This window comes from Terrapene carolina, unplaced genomic scaffold (genome assembly GCF_002925995.2).
Source record: "Terrapene carolina triunguis isolate 2854851 unplaced genomic scaffold, T_m_triunguis-2.0 Scaffold113, whole genome shotgun sequence".
Classification (NCBI taxonomy): Eukaryota; Metazoa; Chordata; order Testudines; family Emydidae; genus Terrapene; species Terrapene triunguis.
This window is the reverse complement of record NW_020664464.1, coordinates 4,034,807-4,054,987: the sequence shown is the minus strand read 5'-3', so window position 1 is coordinate 4,054,987 and position 20,181 is coordinate 4,034,807.

The window sequence follows — 20,181 nt, the reverse complement described above, 5'->3', positions numbered from 1 at the left end:
GAGTGTAATTCTTCAAGCTTTAATTCAGGGCCGCCCCGGGGTGGAAGCGGGGGGGGTGTCCTTCCGCTCTGGGACCCGCCGCCGAAGTGCCCTGAAGACCCGCGGCGGGGGGGTCCTTCCGCCCCGGGACCCGCCGCCAAAGTGCCGGTTCTTTGGCAGCACTTCGGCGGCGGGGGCTCCCTGCCGCCGAAGACTCCAGGCCCCCTGAATCCTCTGGGCGGCCCTGCTTTAATTACACGAGTAATCCTTTCTCACACTAGTAGTCCCATTGATATCAAAGATCACTCATGTGAATGAGATTTGCAAGATTGGACCCATTGTGCAGGAGAACACTTATCTTCTCAGTAAACTATATAATATTTTATATTGGATGATGAGGAGGAATCCACATTTTGGAAGGTATTTGTGGATGTCCTGGATTTTTTCCTCTGATACAGAATTAGGGTTGCCAACTCTCCAGGGTTGTCCTGGAGTCTTCAGGAATTAAAGATTAATCTTTAATTAAAGATTATGTCATGTGATGAAGCCTCCATGAGTATATTCAACCAAAATTGGCAACCCTATACAGAATTGATTGGGGCACTGAGATAAAAGTCGAACCCCCTCTTCCCCTTTACTCCTCCATTAAAACTAAGTAAAACTTTCAGGATCTTTGAAGAACTTCGTACTTGAGGGATGTTTGTTTCTCAAGATGGGACTGTTCAGAAAGGATATTGTACCACTCTTGTTTCTTTTTATTCTGTATGAAATTGTAATAGAGTTCTTCACATTGGGTGGGAGGGGAGAGAGATTTTTTTTTAAAATTGAATAAGCAAGTTTATGTTTCCCTGATGTATATTGTGCCATTCAGTCACTTCCAATTAAGTTCATTCACTTAGAGCTGAGCTCAGACTTTTGGGTACTAGACCAACTGTATTCAACCCTGCAAAATTTCAGTGTATTATGAATGACAATGAAAGAATCATTTTAAGTTCTGCAGCCACGACTGATATATGTGAAGATGGTGAACAAACTTTATTTCTTCTGCGGAAAATAGCATAAATATTTTTTTACAAAGAAAATGTTAGAAAAAAAGTTTACTAGTATTGTAATGGCACTTCACACTTATGAATCACCTCCAGGGGGATGGGAAAGAAACAAGCCACCTTTTCACATTCTATCTGCCCATTGCTCCAAGGGACCGTACAAGTCCATGTCAGAAAAAACAGACACAATTCATACATTGTATGGCAGACTTCCATTGGCACGGTTTCATACTGATGGGCCATGCTTTCTATTTAATGATTGCAGAAACAGTTTGATGTTATTGGCTTTCAGCCTAATCCTGGGAGGCGCTGAGTGGCCCCTATGAAATACTCAGTACCCCTGAATTTCCCCTGGCCTCAGTGGGAGGTCAGGGCCCTCAGCACAATGCAGAATTGGGCCCATATGGCTATTCCATTCATAAGTTAATTTTACCGCTTTTCAACAGTTGTGAAACATATACCATGACATGCCCTTTTGGAACAGCTGGAAAATTATGCTGTAACTAAAATTCATTCATTCAGCTTCCCATGGAATGCATCTTGCTCAGAGAATCCAGAGACAATCTAAATAGTGGTTAAAATATACATTCAGCATAGGCATAAATGTCACTATTTATTTTGTTTTAGGACAAACACAGTTGATAACGGCACTACTTTTATTTTGCATATAATAGTACTGAATGTTATTGCATTGTACAGTACATGGAAAACACAGAAAGACAGTCGATAAAATGTTTAAAATCACAGAACTATAATTCCTGAGTTTTTTCCCCCCTGGTGGGACAAATTCTGTCACAGCAGCATTCAGAATAATTTCCATGGGGCAAATTCTTCTCTCCATTACATCATCATAAATCCAGAATAATTCAATAGTTGTGATTACACCAAAAGCAGAATTTGGCCCTGTGGAACTACTCATGAGAACCAGGCAAGCAGAAAATGCCTTTATGTGCATTTTTTTAATCCTGGCACCAGGAATCATAGTATTAGGTTTGTTAATGTACTGCTTATAGAACAACACTGGGAGACTACAATTTGATATGTAAATTTTTATCATCTGATTTTTCAGAAATGCTGTGCACCCTCAATTCCCATTGAAGTCAATGGGCGCTGTCAGTGCTCAGCACCTTTGAAAATCATTATATTAGTGTAGACAGTTATATATGGAGATATACCTATCTCTTAGAACTGGAAGGGACCCTGAAAGGTCATTGAGTCCAGCCCCCTGCCTTCACTAGCAGGACCAAGTACTGATTTTTGCCCCAGATCCCTAAGTAGCCCCCCTCAAGGATTAAACTCACAACCCTGGGTTTAGCAGGCCAATGCTCAAACCACTGAGCTATCCCTCCACTTCAACATAAGTGGCCCTGATTCTCTACTTCTCTGTCTAAGCTACACTCAGATGCATTGCAGAAGGGTGGCTGCCAGGAGCTGGTTGCAGCTCCCAGATTTAGGGCTAACCAGCCCCAGCATAATTTAGAGCAGGAGAGATTCTGCTCTGATTTGTGCTACTTACACCAGCAGGGAATTGGATTTAGTAGAGCTCAGTTCGTCCATGTGCAGCCTGTCCCCACATGCCCCCTACTCCCACTTACACCAGCACTGGCATGGGCGCCATTTTGGCAATCTACGGCAGTGTGGAGTCCACCTGCACAAAGGGAATTCTCTGCTAGGAAACAACTAGGTCACTTTGTGCTGCATAAGCAATGCAGAATGGCCTTAGTGGACCAGAGAATCTGACCAAAGCGTACTTTAAGAGCCAACTTTTCAGCCCTTCTTTAACTGGGTCTCTCTTTTTGCTGCCTCAAATTTGGGGGGCATAAAGGGAAACCATCTTCTGAAAACCTAGCCCTGAACACATAGAAAGGGTTAAATGTAAGCAGAGTTATGAGCTGTGTTTAAAAAGAGTTTTCTAGGGAAGTTAAATTTCGTGCAATGGGCAGAACCTGAAGACCTTTTGCTGGCCCGTATTTCATTGACCATAATGGAAATTTTGAATGAATAACAAGTTCAGTGTTTAACCTGTGAAAGGTATGCTTCTAGAAAAAAGAGTGTGGAGGTATTAATTTTTTTCCTTGAAAGAATACACTTGGTTTATAATATATCTTTTATTTTGTAACTTAGTAAGTGAATTTGGTGTTTATGTTAGAAGACTGAATTTGTCATAAACTGAAATCCTCTAGAACAGAACTAGTACAGCATGAGTTACAAGTTGGAAAGAGTTCCCCACATTCCAGCACCAATGTGCCTAAACCATATTCTGAAGACGTTGTAGTGATAGGAAGATAGTTCATTCTCCATGCTCATTTAGGCCCCAATCCTGAAAAAACTCATGCACATGTGAGTAGTCACTTTGAAGTCAATGGCACTATGCACATGCACACAGCTCACCATATGCATGAGTGTTAGAGGATCAGGGGCTTAATCTTGCTGCTAAAAGTGTCAAGACTTTTTTGAAGGTCACTTTTAATTTATTATGAAAAAGCAAGCATTTTTTTCATTGCAGATAGTTCTCTCCAGGAAATATACTGCCATTCTCATACTGATGTGTAGGATAGAGGTGTGAGCAACATTGTCCAAAGATGCAGAACAAATACAGAGCATAGTCACATTATGATACCTACTATAGCTCCCAGATATTTAAAAACATGGCAAAATCCTGAAGTTCTTTCACAGGTCAAACCTCCACAAGGAGTCAAGGGAGTTTTGCCTGAGTAAGGACTTAGTAAAAATTGATATGGGCCCATATTTATAACATTTAGTCCAAAACATACCCTGCTGTTTAAAGTACCTGAAAGTACGTAGCAACTGAAATTGTTTACACGTTTCAGAATCTGACTAATGTGAAGACCACTTTTATAAATGCTTTGATATGTCTGGCTCTCAAAACCATCATAAGGTACCAGATTTCCCCCTCCCACAGAAAAACCACAGGAAGGGACTACGTAGGAGGAGAATGCTTCAAGGTTCATGGGAGAGCTTCCCCAGATCATTCTATTATGGGGGAAGGTTTGATAACCATTCACCACCTCAGAACAAGTAGTTGGGTTGGTCCCTTAAGTCTGTAGCTCCTCTGAGGTCTGCTAGAGACCAGGATCATCCACAAGGAGGCCCTGTACCTCTGGACCAGCTCAAGGGCCTTTCATCACCTCTAACTGTGTGGCACTCTAACTCCAGTAGAGCCATGCTGCCATTATTTGGAAAAGTCTTATAGAATTTAATAGGTGCAGCACAGAATCTGGCTCTATGTTATCCTGGCAGCACATGATTAGCAGAAACATTTCATTGCAAGGTTTTCTGTTCTTCCACTGACTGTGCAGTTCCAAAAGGGCAGCTGTTTTTATTGGTAACTTATATTGAAAATTATTATTCAGTTTTATCCAGTATACACCCAAAGCTTCACTCATTTCAGAGTATCAGAGCAAACATTTAGCTGAAATATTTCATAACGTGGATTAGCAAATCAGCCAGAAAACACAAAATCCCATGTGACCACAGACCACAGCTAATCTGGACTGAAACGTTCAAATATTGAACACCTAATATAGTTATTTTACATATAATCAAACTATGTAATTTATGGTAAGTGAATTACTAAACTGTAAGAAGCAAATTTATCTATAAACACATATATATTGGAAGAAAAACATTGATCAGCTATCACAGTAAGTGTTTATAGTGCTCAAAAACATCACTAAATAATATTGTTAGACAGACAACATTTATATCTAAATCCCTTATTTTCACTAGTTTAGACTCATTTGGGGAAGAATATAGCTATGGGAAAAATAAGCCTGGAAAGTCTGTGTGAAGTGACTTTAACCATATTAAACAATAAATAATTACATTAAATAAATCCACACTAATGGTTAGTTATTTCTAAAATTGTAAGAAGGCAAAACAGGAAAATTCACCAATTTTTTTTACTCTCTTTGTTTATGTAAAATGTTTTTGAATTTTATAGTGAAACTATGGCTAGTAAAAGAGTGAATTAATTGCTTTGTTTCTGAATAATAAAAAAGTGAAAAGAGATGAGATTTTGTCATTAAAGTGACTGCTGCTCTTTTTATATAGTAGTTTACCTTGCAAATGCCTACTCTGGTCATATACATTCACAGCATATCAGCTCTGATGGAGGCATGATATCTGTTCTTTGTTTATAAATCCTACTTCACAAATGCCTCTTCTTTCCTTGACAAAGAATGCAGATGCAAAAGCAGATTACAATTTTTTTCCCTGCAACACATAGTTCTTAGGAGCAGCCACTGAGATATCTTGGTGAATCTGCCAATTGTACTAGAATGATGTTGCTCCTTCTGATTTGCCTGATCCTTATCATTCTGCATTCCATTATCCTTTAAGTAGAAAGCCAATCTGAATATCAAACATTTAAAACAGCCCCCTCTACCATGTGGCACTAGCCAGTTAAGTAAGGGTCTGGCCCCCAGAGCTTGTTTTCCAGTTTCCTGGACCAATAGCTATTGGAGGGGACAAATTGGCCAAGGATTGCCTTTAGTTCTAGGCCCTCAAATCACAGTGTGATATTCAACCAGTCTGAGTTAGGGTCACAGTTTTATTTATTTATCTGGAGTTATAAAACAACAAAAGGCACCTATTTTATACTCTGACAGCTATTTAAAAATGACAGAAAAATCAATATAATCAATATGAAAAGAAAACATATAGCACTATAATATAATAACCAAATAACCGCCTTTCCTTGTATATCAGTCTTCCAGCAGTATTCCCTTCCCTCTTCCAAAAACGGGCCTTCTGGCATACCTTAAAGGTCAGCAGATTAAGGCGATGGGGGGTGTGGGAACGGGCGAGAGGCATTCAAAAGAATACGTCCTGCTAGCAGCCCTCTCTCTTTTATATCAACAGGTGTCCAGATCCAGCACCTACACAGATCTCAGCTGCAGCAACATAGCATGTGTTTTGGTGGGAAGGAGAAGGTAGTCTCTCATATGCTCCACTTCATAGTAAAATGGTTGGGGAGGGAAGGTTCAAGGTACTTGATGCTTAAGGGTAATTCAGCTTGCCAAAACCCCAGTGAAGTCTCCAGCCCTGAAGATGGAAAAGTGGCTCCTCTTCTTACCCTTGGTTAGAGTATGTCTAGATGACAAAAAGATGTTTTAAAACCTTGTTAACCTGATTTAAAATGCCTCTTAGCACCTTGTGTAGATACATTTTTAATGCTTTGAACATCATGGTAGCGGGCTTTGTTGTAGCCTCTCCTACAAGTCCCTAACATGACAAGTGAGCACATGAATGTAAAGCTGTGACTACACTAACTGAGGTCTCAAATCATACTAGCTAACACTAGCTATTCTAGGCATGGCCACATTGTTCTGTGCTCCCCTGTTCTCTCACCCAGAAAATCCTTCAGTCCAATGACTGCATAGAGAAGCGCTCCTGTAAGCTCATAAACTTGTCTCTTTCACCAACAGACTTTGGTCCAATAAAAGATATCTCACACACCTTGTCTCTCCAATGACTGCATGGAGTCCATTGTTCTCTATGCTAAGCACAGGCTAGTTCAGGTGTGTGTGTGCATTTAGCCGTCCTTTTGTCCTGCTGTTCTACAACACAAAGGAACTCATTAGACAGGTTGAATTAATCATTTTCTCCAAGTCTCCATCTGGACAAAAGAGAGTATTTAATGCACACCATACCCTTAACACATGTCTGGTAGGTAGCTGTAGCCATCCCTCCCATGCTCCTTTGGGCAAGACTCTCTCTGTTTAACTACCTAGGGAGAGTTTCATATCAATAATTCACTCCATGCATTTCATTGCCACCTTTGTCACAGTAATGACCATGGATGAGGTTTCCTTTTACAGCATAAAAATTGAAATAAACCAGTCAGCATTTTAAAAAAATCCCTTGCTAAAATTGGCAACATACACTTTTAAATGTTTCCCTTTTAAAATTATGTTCAGTGGATTCTAATTCTCACTTTAATTCTCTAATTTAGTTTGACTTTTTTGTAAGTTTCTTTAAGAATTAGTGGAAAAGTCTCTTGATCTGGTAAATGTTTTTGCTCATGATTGTAACTGGGGAATGTGTCTCTTTTCTGAGTGCTGAGCAGAGAAGAAGCCTAATTCTCCACTGCTTGACATCTTGTGCAAAGTGGGTATAAAATGCCACTGTTCTGATCTGGTTGTATTTTATAGCCACTTGTCACAGGTATAAGTGACTTCACAATTTACAAGGCGGTGAGGAATCAGGCCTTAAACCACAATACATATCAATCTTGCTTAGGTACATTGATAAAAGTATATTAAATAATGAAAGATATAGAGAAGTTAAATGGGGAGCTTCTGTTTTCCGTGTCTCATAATACAAGAGCATGACACATAACAAGCACATTCAAGGTGACAAATTCTAAAATGATAAAAGAAAAAACTTTTCCAACCATGTCATTTGTATGAGGAATTAATTGCCACTGGAAATCACTATGACCAATAACTTACCAAGATTCAAAATGGAATTGGACATGTATATGAATAATAAGAGTACCCAGAGTTATAATAATTAATGTTAACACAAATTTTGGAAGGGAGATTAAATCTCATGCTTCAGGGTTTAATACAATCTCTTGACTATTAAATATTAGGATGAGACCTAGCTTGGGGAGCAGATTATCCTTATGCACTTTTCTCTGCAACATCTGGTGCTGGCCACTGTTGGAGACAGGATATTGGTCTAGGTGGACGATGGGTTTGATCCAGTCTGGCAATTCCTATTTAGGTACCTTTCATTAAAAAGAAGTTAATGACCAGACTTTGATTAAATTAATGATGGGTAAATTTAGATCAAGTTAAAGGAGGAAGTATCAGTTCACACAGCATGTTAATTGGCATGTGGAACTCATTGCTGTATGTGATTGAGGCAAATACTGTAGCTAGCATTTATTAAAATCTAGATAACTTCATGACTAATAAAACCTTTATAGAGTGCATGCTAAAATAAGGGTAATCAAATCATATACTGATCTAGGCAGATCCCTACATGGATCAGGAAGGAATCTTTCTCCTTCCTCAGTTGACAAGGTGCACTATGAGGAGTTCAGTTTCCTTTGAAGCACCAGGCAATTGGCTGCTGAAGTAAGAGTCTGAGCTAATACAGCACGTTGCTATGTCTTTATGAATAGGAGAATGCTAAGATTTTCCCCCTTGGACAGCAGAGAAAAGAAGTTACAGCCCAAGCAGAATTCCTCAACCTCACTTAACATATTGGACACTTTCTCTAACCATTGCCCATATGACTTCTTGCCCCTAAATTTTAAATGTTTCCTACAAAAGATGAATATACTGTCTTGTCTAAGAATTATAACTTGTTTTTCCTACCTTTCTCTTCCTCCTCTTACTATGAGAGAAAATCCATTCCTTACTCTAATCTGTTTTGGCCAACCTATCAAGGAAAAAAATCTTTGTCACCCTTACTACAGTTTATATATTATACACACTGCTCTATATACAGTGGAATCCTGTTACCATATAAGGGTCGATTTGGGCAACCCCCTATTTTAATTGTTATACTGTAGTTAAATGAATGATCACTTACAGCCAGCTATAAATAAAGCAGTGAGTTTCCTAAAGCAGACGTGTGCATAAAAGCAAAATCCCCATTTTGCAAGGGCAGAGTGAGTTTAAATTAAATTTTAATACCAAGGTAGGTTGGCCAGATTATAATTGGCTCTGGCTGGCACTCTCATAACATTCTTTACCTGTAACCCAGGACATGCTCTGTGCTGCATGTTAGACTTAAACTAGCCTGCAGGAACCCCAGAATTATGTAGCATCCCCTTTCCCTGGCCCTCTTCTCCTTACCCCTCTCCTTTCCTGTTCAGTTTTATCAATGCCGGGTTCTTTGCGTGATTTATATATTTTGATATTATTCAATTATATTATTCATATCCAAATTTTAAATTTTCAATGGGCAGCAGATTTTTGTATTAAAAAAGGTACTGAGCTCATCAACTTTTGACATCTATCAGCTGCCTTGCTGTATCCCACCCCTATACCTGCCACTAGTCATTTAGCAATGGCAAATAGGAACACTCTTTTCTTTGCAAAACAAAATGTTAAGGATTGTTTAGCAATGAAAAGAACTGTTTAAATGGAAGTTTAGACTTTAAAGCACAATTCTTGTCAGATATACATGAGGCCCTGTCTGTAGCCTACCTGCCCTCAGAAAGATGGGCAAACATTTTATGTTTGAAAACACAGTAATTGCTTCTAATGTGAAAAGGGTAAACAAGAAACAAATAAATAATCGCAAGAAGGCTTTGGACTTTGGAGGAGAAAAATGTAAGGTACAGCCCCACTCCTTTCCCATCAGTCTTTTCTTCTTTGCAAGTGGGATTCTGGGACTTTGTGTCTCCATTTTGATTTACTTTATTTTTTTTCTGTATTTGCTTTTCTTTGGTTTGACAGGTATGAAGAAGTAAAAAGACTCTAGTAGAAAAAAGGGCAAGAAGAGGGAGAGCCCAAGTCGAGGATATAATACTGGTGTCTTGTTTTGTGTGTATAGTGTTTAGCCCAGGGGTTCTCAAACTGGGGGTTGTGACCCATCAGGGGGTCGCGAGATTATTACATGGGGGGTTGCGAGCTGTCAGCGTCCACCACAAACTCCGCTTTGCCTCCAGCATTTATAATGGTGTTAAATATATAAAAATGTGTTGTTAATTTATAAGGGGGGGGGTCGCACTCAGAGGCTTTCTGTGTGAAAGGGGTTACCAGTACAAAAATTTGAGAACCCCTGGTAGCCCAATTGAGCCCTGATCCCACAATGGGGCCTGGAGGCACTGCTGACATACATAATGGCCAATACAGCCAGAAGTCCAATCATGATTATGGAACCCAGGCCACGTTTTTAATACACCCAGTGTGACAACATGATGAAGCACAATCTACACATTCTTAAGTATACAGACTGGACTGGAGCTACATCATCCTACATTAAGAATTCCCTCTGTGACTACTTCACTTGAGCTCTGTTTCTGCTCTACTGCAAGGGACGCTGTAGCAAAAGCACCTTATTGTGCTGCATCAAGAGGGCATTGCGCCATTCCTCCCATCGTTCCTGCACTCTTTGGCTATGCTGGGTTCACCTCACTGTACAGGATTCTTCCTATCAAGCGGATGTTTCCATGTCCTAGAGTCATTTACAAGCTGGGTGAAATAATTGAAAGCAACCAGGGTTCATGTGATGGTGGCCACCCTGGTGGACACCAGGGATTGAATCAAGTCCAGAGTTAAAATCATGAGTCTCTGAAGCTTGAGTTAAAGAGCCAGGCACTCCAAGAGCTTTAACAGACTCAGACCCTCTGCGGGCTGGGTACAGTGAGGAATCAGGTAACACACACTGACAAGTGGGTTACATTCATGTTGAGGAAGGCCCACTAATAGGAGAAGATAAGTATGAATGTTGTCCTGAGCTGAGGGTTAAGAGGGATCTGGGAAAAGGGGGTGAGTCACTGGAAACATAGAATGACTGAAGACTGAATAAACTCACTCATGCCCAGTAGCCTTCGGAGAGGACAATTAGGCTTGGATGATTAAAATACAGCAATACATTATGATTTCATTGGAGGTGTCATTCCTTAACCTGTCCAAACTGGAATATGAGAGCCAGTGGAGGAAAACAGCAAAGCCATTAGCCATCCTCTGGTAACCAGAGAGCCTTCCCATTATCTTCAGCAACAGTTTGGGCCCTTTTCCTTACTAGAAGGAGAGAGACCAGTGGTGGCCCTGCCTACAGTAGAGAGTTTAAAAGCTCAGAGTCAAGGCAGCTGGCTTCTAGATGCAATGAAGTTGACAATTCTCACTTAATAATATATGATGAGATCAAGAAGCCAGTGGATTTTTTTTTACTATAAAGTAAAATCCTGTAACTGAAGTGACACTCTCCAACGTGTCCTCTCAAAGGAATCTTAATATGTCCTGGCTCCCTCTGTCTGTACTACCCCTGACATCCCAGCACAGCTGTGGCACTGTGAGGGATGCTTGTCCCTAGCAGCCCCTGACCCAGGTAAGTTGTTTGAAGCAACTGTTCCTTCTCTCCACCCCTTTTTATCTCTTGAGTTGTTACTGTTCCCTTCCCACTGCTCAGTCTCAATGGGGAAAGACAAGGGGGCCGAACTGGTCCCCACCATTAGTGAAAGACATTGATGGGGGAGCTGGGGACTATCCTGTCCCCTTCCCAATTCCCAACTAGCTGTAGTGAGGGACTAGTCCTTTTTCCTCTTCTGTCTTCAGAATCCAGGATGTCTCCCCACTGCTACTGCCATGAGGGTATCGGTAGGAGGCAGAGCTTTTTCCTACTTAGCTATTTATGGTCATAGACATAGAATGTAAATTGTGCCAAATAACTCTGTCATACTCAAAACCTTGTCATTCAAATATCTCATAAGAATTAATTTATAAAGGTACTAGATTTAGTAATCCTATAATTATTTTATTAAATGTTTGAGCCCCTGGCTTTGGTCAATAAAGTCTTGTCCTGATGTGATGATTTGGACAGCTGGTTGGCCTCAGGTTTTAAGATGTGATACCCATGCACTCTGTCACCACAATCAGGGTGACAGTATAGTCGGGTGTAGGTGAATTTCCATGTCAGTTTAAAGATAATAGGAACAAATGCACTAGAAAACACTGTGTATAGTACAATCCATTACTGACAGGCATAGACTAGCTTTCCTGGTAGAGCTTTGCCATCTCTGCCTTCTATGTTATAAGTAAGTCTTAAGCAATTTCTACTATATTTACATTTTTATTCAGCATTGTTGCTGCAAAGTACTTTTCGTGCTGAAAACAGTTTTTTTCTTTTGCACAGACACAACTATTAATATACTGTCTGCACTATTCAGAAAATACTTAGAATGCAGGCTGAGGAGACAAGACGATGTGAAGTCAATGAACATTTAAAAACAACATGTACACCGCATGCTGCAATGAATTTACTTGGGTCATAGAACTGAAACAAATGGATCAAACAGCAACTAGTAACAACACTAGCAGCCACAAGAGGTAATAAATATACAGCAGCTTGTTAGCCTACAGTGTGTATGGGGAGAGTGTATTCTTGTTGGACCAGCATGCTGTTGCAAGTTTGATTATTTAAGAAAACCTGAGGATAGGCACAGGATTTCTTCTCTCCCTTCCCCTCCTCCTTTCCCTCCCGCCCCCCCCCCGCCCACTCCAAATTCAGATGCAGTGAGTTTCAGTTTTGACATTCAACTCCGAATATTTTGACAACACACAATTTTGTTTTCCCCTCCATCATCCTTTGGCCATAGATTAATGGAGACATAGGATGCCTTTGTATCACAAATTCTCATTTATATGATACATTTTAATATTAGGAAATAAATTGATGTGTTTAACTATGATAGACAGTCCTGGAAGTAGACAGACACTATCCAAGACACTACCTCAGTAGAATCATAATGTGCCATATACAAGGGAACTCCAGAGAACATATTTTTCCATGTGGCCCACATGCTTTTTACTTGTAAAACACATATCGTGGGCAAAGCAAGCAGTAAATATTTATTAGTCTATGTGATTTTGTAAGAAATAATTCCATATATTATTATGGAATTATTTAGCTCTCAAGGCAATAAGTTCCCTTGCCTCCCACATCTGCAATTGGAATGTAGCTCAGAGCAAAGCCTAGTGAAAGTAGAATTTGCATAGCCTGTTGCATAAGAACCATGGAGAATACAAGATTAAATGCCTTCCCTTCCCCAATAGCTCTGAACAACAACACCCTAGATTGGCATGCTGAGCATAGAGGCCAAGCACATGCCACAACTGCAACTCCTAATTCAGGGCCAGACATTGAGACATAGCACTCCACAACAGCAGCAGGTTCTAATCTGGATGCTTTATTTCACATTGTATTTTATGCATGTCCTGATAGATCAGTCCTACTTTCAATATTACTTTTTTTACACTGGCATAAAGCCTGTTTTTTGTTTGCTGCTTTGTATGTACTGTATATATCTGATAGTCTCCTTTGTCATAACGATCTTGTCTTAGATGCTTTTGTGTCTCCCCATAGGAACAGTAACCGAAGAAACAGCCACTGTATTAAATCAGAAATCTGACTCTGATCTGTAGAAGTAGAATTTGGAACATAACAAGTATGTGTCTGAGTACATTACGGATATTTCAGTGGCATGGCTGGAGAATCATAGCACCACATGGATGAATGCTAACTGAACTTCATTCCTCCCCTTGTCCAGGTCCTGATTCAGGAAAGCACTTAAGCATATGCTTAACTTTAAGCAAGTATTTAAGTGTTTTCCTGAATAGGAATGCTTTCTTGAATTAGGGTCCCAAAGACTAAAATTAGTAACTTTTTCTGAAGCCAAAAAGAAGCAAGTTCTGAAAAATTTGTCGTGCTGGTTCTCACACTGAAACTAAATACGAGGTTTTGTATAAAATGATGGATCTCTTCAGTGAAGCTTTAGAGAGACAGGCCAAGGACGCTGCAGACAAGCCAAAGCTGCCATCTTTAATCACGAAGGTTCTGAAGAAAAATAATCACCCACCCAGCTTAGGTCTGAAATGAAAGCTACTGTGGCCCAGATAATTAAAGAAGCATATGTCTCATTTTCCAAAGCGGGACAAGATTGAAGCTTTCCAAGACTGGTGAAAAACAAACAAGACAGGATTGAATCATCACTCTTTGAGAGACAGTGTGGCCTAGAGAGGGACTCAGAAACTCGGATTTGCTACTGGCCTGCTGGGTGACCGTTTAACTTCTCTGTCTCTCAGTTTCAGGGACACCCAGAGTGGAGGGGCAAGTTGGGCAATTTGCCCCAGGCCCTGGGCCCCGCAGGGGACCTGCGAGCCCTGGCCGAGAATCCCTTCCCTGGCTACTCACCCGGCGGCAGTCCGGGTCTTCAGTGGCACTTCGGCGGCGGGGAGCCCTTCAGTCGCTCCGGGTCTTCGGCGGCATTGCGGCCGCGGGTCCTTCAGTGCTGCTGAAGACGTGGAGCGACTGAAGGGCCCCCCACCGCCGCAGACTCAGAGCGCCTCCCGGTGAGTACAAGCGCCGCAGCAGGTGGTGCCTTTTTTTATGTCCACTCCCCCGCTTTGCCCCAGGACCCCTGAATCCTCTGGGCGGCCCGGCTGTAAAATGAGGATAAGGATACTGCCTTCCTTCTTAAAGTGCTTTGAGATCTACTGATACAAAGTGCTATATGAGTGCTATGTATTATGAGATATTTTAGAACCTACTTTCTTAATATTTTTGTGCTAACCATCCTAATGGCTTTTCACCTGTAACAAAGAACAAAGCCATTTTTACCATGACAAATAAGATTAAACTTCTGTCTTGGAATTAAGTAGACAGAATTCTCCTCTAAAGAGATATAAGGGGCCAGACCCACAGCTAGAACCAAGGAGCACACAGTATAGGTCAAGGTGGGGTAAAGTAATGTACAACTGATGTTTGCACTTCCACCATCCTGACTGAGCTGTGTGCTGGTGTGCTAGACCAGTTCCACAAGAATAAGTTTGAGGAGCCTGAAGCTGCTCTAATTCATGGTGCTATTAACGGACCTAAGGGGCCAAAATGGCAGCTTGGAATTGGTGTGCAGTCCCCGGCCTCACACCCTTTCCTGTGGGCCTGCCCCATACTGGCAACAGGGAGAGAGGTGCTATAGAATCAGGTGTTCTGCCCAATGCCACCAGAGGATTTCCCCAATACTGAGGATTTCCCCTGGCTGGTTGTGCCATCTCTATGGCCGTATTCTACCAGTGGTCGAGAGAAGAGCAACCACACCACACTCAAGAATCTAGTCCAAGATTATCAAAAACATAAAAGACAGGCTTATTTTCTCTCCTCCAACAGGCTTGCTACACACGAAATAAGATTTATAAAAGGGGCTCTGTCAAAATGTTAGGCCTTGTCTACACTGGCATGTTTCTGTGCAGTAAAGCAGCTTTCTATGATGTAACTCCCAAGATGTACACACTGCAAAGCCGCTTAGTGTGCAGAAACTGCGCAGTTGCCGCACTGTAAAAAAAGCACCCCGACGAGAGGCGTACACCTTTCTGCGCTGGGGGTACAGTGCCGCAGTGCCAGTGTAGACACCCTGGTCAATTACAGCACTGCGATTGGCCTCCGGGAGGTGTCCCACAATGCCTGTTCTCGCCTTTCTGGTCATCGGTTTGAACTCTACTGCCCTGCCCTGAGGTGACCAACCGACATCCCTGCCCCATAAATTCCTTTGGAATTTTGAAAGTCCCCTTCCTGTTTGCTTGGTGACACATATAGTGGTCTCAGTGCATCTTTCCATATGACCATGCCTGCTCCATGCACCAGGCGATCCCCCACTTGGAGCAATGCCGAGCTGCTGGACTTCATCAGCATTTGGGGAGAGGAGGCTGTCCAGTTCCAGCTGCGCTCCAGCTATAGGAATTATGATACCTACGGACAGATTTCACAATGCATGACAGAAAGTGGCCATGACCGGGACACACTGCAGTGCAGGGTCAAAGTGAAGGAGCTGCGGAACGCTCACCACAAGGTGCTGGAGGCAAACTGCTGCTCCGGTGCTGCGTCTTCGAGCTGGACATGATACTCGGTGGCAACCCCACCTCCACTGCGAAGGCCACTGTGGATAATTCAGTGGCTCGCGTGCCAGTCGAGAGTGGACCGAGCCAGGAGGAGGAAATCTTGAACGAGGATGTGGAGAGGGACCCAGAGGCAGAGGACGACTCAGAGGTCAGAGATGCATGCAGCCAGGAGCTCTTCTCTACCCTGGAGGAGGCTAGCCAGTCAGAGCTGTCGGATCTTGGCAAAGCGCAAACAGGAGAGGAGGCCCCTGGTAAGACACTTTGATTTTGGGAATCGCTGAAGCGAGTTGTTGGGGGCAGGAGGGTTGCAGAAAGCAGGCTTGTGTCTGTATGATGCACATACCACCACATGCCTAGTCTGAGCGGTGGAACAGGATGTTGATTGACTCCCTCACTTCATGGGAATCTGTCTCAGAGATCTCCAGGAAACTCTTGTGGAGATACCGGGCAATCTGCTGCTGCAAGTTCTTTGGCAGAGTTGCTTTGTTTCTTGCCCCATTAAGGGTAACTTTCCCGCGCCACTCTGCCGTCACTGGGGGGTGGGGAGAGGGGGACCATTGCTGCACACAGGCGAGCTGCATAAGGGCCAGGGTGGAAGCCACAGTCTTGGAGAAGACCCTCCCTTGATTCCCTGCTCACCCTCAGCAATGAGATATCTTCCATAATGAACACAGCCTGTGGAAAATGTGGGACAGTAATGATTATAAGGCCCTCCTACAGTGCTGGTTCTCCCCAAAAGCCATGTGCCCACTGTACAGTATGGTCCTGGAACACTGATTTCCCCTGCCCCTGTGGTTACTCACCATTTTGGGGGTCTTGTGGCTCATATGTTAGTGATAGGTATGTGAATAGTGGCTGTGTTTTAAATCACTGAATCAGTGCTTTGTGTGTTGCAAATAATATTGCTTCTGTAAAATGTTGCATTTTGGCTTCACAGAGATGACCCTGGGACCTCAGCCTCCCTCTTTGTTATCACCGGCTGAACGGCTGTGCAGAATTCGAAAGCGGCCACGAAGAACTAAAGAGGTCTTTCTGCGTGAGGTCATGATGCGGCCGAAAAACAAGAATTGAAGGAGTGGCAGGACAGCGAGAAGAGGGACCAAAAGGAGAACACAGCACAGCAGAATGAAGACACAGAGAGGCTCTTAAATGTTATGGAGTGCCAAGTGGACACACTCCAGGTGCTACTAGCACTGCAATCCAAGGAGCTCCGCACCCACCCTCCCCTGCAACCGCTGTCACAAAACTCTATCCCATGAGCCACCCAGACACCGCCAACACACTCTTATCAACCTCCTGGCGCCAGTCAGTACCAGCTGCATTCTACTCCTGCCCCATCACAGTCCAGCCCTGTGGACTCCCAGTACCCACTGCACTCAACACCCATCCCTCTGCTGAAGTACAGTACCCGCTGCACTGTACTCCAAAGGACAAGGTTGCATATGATACCTGGACATACACAAACCTTTAACCGTCCTGGGAACCCACCTCCTCCTGGGACCCTCCTTTCCCCCATCCCCCTCAGTGCTGATGTGTTTTTTTGTTTGTCTCTCTTCTCCGGTTGTTGTTTTTTAATAAAAGAATTGTGTTGGTTTGAAAGCAATCTTTATTCTATTAATTGAAAGCAAACAGAGCCCTGCAAAGCAACAGGCTATTTTCTTAAACCTTCATAGTGCCTCATCTGCACCAATCACAATCACCTCCTAGTATTACAAGCACTGCACTCCTGAGCATTGCAACAAATATTAGTGGCTTTCAGCTTCAAATTGCTGCCTCAAGGCAACCCTGATCCTTATGGCCCTGCGCTGCACCCCTGTAATAGCCCTGTTCTCTGGCTGTTCAAATTCAGCCTCCAGGCACTGAGGCTCAGCGGTCTAGCCCGAGTGAAGCTTCAACCTTCCCGTCACAAAAATCATGCACGTGACTATAAGCATAGGAATATTGTCATCAGCCAGGTCCAGCCTCCCATATAGGCAGCACCAGCGGGCCTTTAAATGGCCAAAAGCACACTCAACAGTCATTCTGCACTTGCTCAGCCTGTCATTGAACTGCTCCTTGCTGCTGTCAAGGTGCCCCGTGTATGGCTTCATAAGCCACGGCATTAAGGGCTAGGCAGGGTCTTCCAGGATCACAATGGGCATTTCGACTTCCCCTACGGTGATTTTCTGGTCTGGGAAGAAAGTCCCTACTTGCAGCTTTCTGAACAGGCCTGTGTTCCAAAAGATGCAGGCGTCATTCACCTTTCCTGACCAGCCTGTGTTAATGTCGGTGAAACGCCCACGGTGATCCACAAGTGCCTGGAGAATCATAGAGAAATACCCCTTCCGATTAATGTACTCAGTGGGTAGGTGGTCTGGTGCCAGAATTGGAATATGCGTGCCATCTATTGCCCCTCCGCAGTTAGGGAAGCCCATTTGTGCAACGCCGTCCACAATGTCACGCACATTGCCCAGAGTCACGGTCTTTTGGAACTGGATGCGATTAATGGCCCTGCAGACTTCCGTCGACACGAGTCCAACGGTCGACTTTCCCCACTCCAAACTGGTTAGCGATCGATTGGTAGTAGTCTGGAGTAGCCATCACCACTCACTTCTCCAATGACAGGGCAGCTCTTATTCTTGTGTCCTTGTGTCACAGGGCTGGAGTGAGCTCATCACACTGTCCCATGAATGTGGCTTTCCTCATCCGAAAATTCTGCAGCCACTGCTTGTCACCCCAGACGTGCGTGACGATGTGACCCCATCACTCAGTGCTTGTTTCCTGAGCCCAAAAGCAGTGTTCCACTGTGGTCAACACCTCCGTGAATGCCACAAGCAATCTCATGTCGTAGCTACTACGTGTGGCGAGATCAATGTCAAACTCCTCGTGCCTTTGTAGTTTAAGGAATAACTCCACCGCCACTCGTGACATGTTAGTGAGAGCGAGTGGTCATCAGTGCAGGATCCATTCCTGCAGACCAAAGAGGCAGAGCGCGCAGTACACAAACCGTTGAAAGATGGTGCCAAATGTGGACGGAAGCACAGGGATTGCTGGGATGCAAAGCAATGCATCACAGAGTATTGGGACAGGACCCAGGATGCCCCGCAACCCCCTCCACCTTCCCACAACTCTGAGCAGCAGAAGAGGAAGAGATGCTCTGTGGGATAGCTGCCCAGAGTGCACCGTTCCGAATACTGCTGCAAGTGCCGCAAGTGTGAACACGCAACAGTGATGAGCAGTGATGTAACTGCTGGCGATGTAACTCTGCCAGTGTAGACATACCCTTAGGCTCAGAGAGAGCTTTGAATTCAAGAGTTTAACTATAATTATTTCCTCCAAGCCAAACTGTATATTTTGCAAAGTCAGAATGGTGATGGCAAGAGTCGTTGTTGCCCAGTTACTGATTGAGATTAATATCACTGTGGTAAACATACATGCCCAAGTTCTTTACTTCTTTGACACTATATTCTCCTAGGGACAACTTTAACCTATTCCATTCCAAAGCTGTGGATAAGGATCCAGTCCCTCCAAATCCCCTTCTCTGCCTCCTAAATCAAGAACAACTGGTAAATAATCCATAGCTGAATGTAACCTCTTTGACACTTGCACAGACTTGTAATCATGGCCCTTACAACCATTGTTTATTCCTGTTTCTCTCCTCTCATTATATCTATCTATGCTGCCATTATCCCTCCAGTTTTCTTACACAATATCTCCAATAATCCATCAGTTCCACTCTATTTCCACTGCAAAACTCAGAGATTCAGAGATTCCAAGGCCAGAGAGGACCATTGTGATCATCTAGTCTGACCTCATGTATAGCACAGGCCATAGAACGTTCCCAAAATAATTCCTGGAGCAGATCTTTTCGAAAAACATCCAATAATGATTGAAAAATTGTCAGTGATGGAGACCCTTTGTAAACTGTTCCAATGGTTAGTGACTCTCACCATTAAAAATTTACACCTTATTTCCTGTCTGAATTTGTCTAGCTTCAACTTTCAGTCACCGGATCATGTTATACCTTTTTCTGCTAGGTTGAAGTGTCCATTATTAAATATCTGTTCCCCATATAGATACTTATAGATCAGGGGTAGGCAACCTTTCAGAAGTGGTGTGCCAAGTCTTCATTTATTCACTCTAATTTAAGATTTTGCGTGCCGGTAATACATTTTAATGTTTTTAGAAGGTCTCTTTCTATAAGTCTATATTATATAACTAAACTATTGTATGTAAAGTAAACAAGGTTTTCAAAATGTTTAAGAAGTGTCATTTAAAATTAAATTAAAATGCTAATCTTACACCACCAGCCTGCTCAGCTCGCTGCCAGCCTGGGGTTCAGTTCACCTAGGCTGGCAGCAGGCTGAGCAGGGCCTATGGCCGGGACCCCAGACCTGGGAGGGGCGGGTGTTTCAAGGGTCAGGGCAGAGGGCTGGGGGAGGGGGTTCATGGCAGAAGGCTGGGGTGTGTGTGTGGGGGTTCAGGTATCAGGGCAGAAGGCTGGGGTGTGTGGGGGTGAAGGGCAGAAGGCTGTGTGTGTGTTGGGGTGGGGGGGTTCAGGGCAGAGGGCTGGGGTG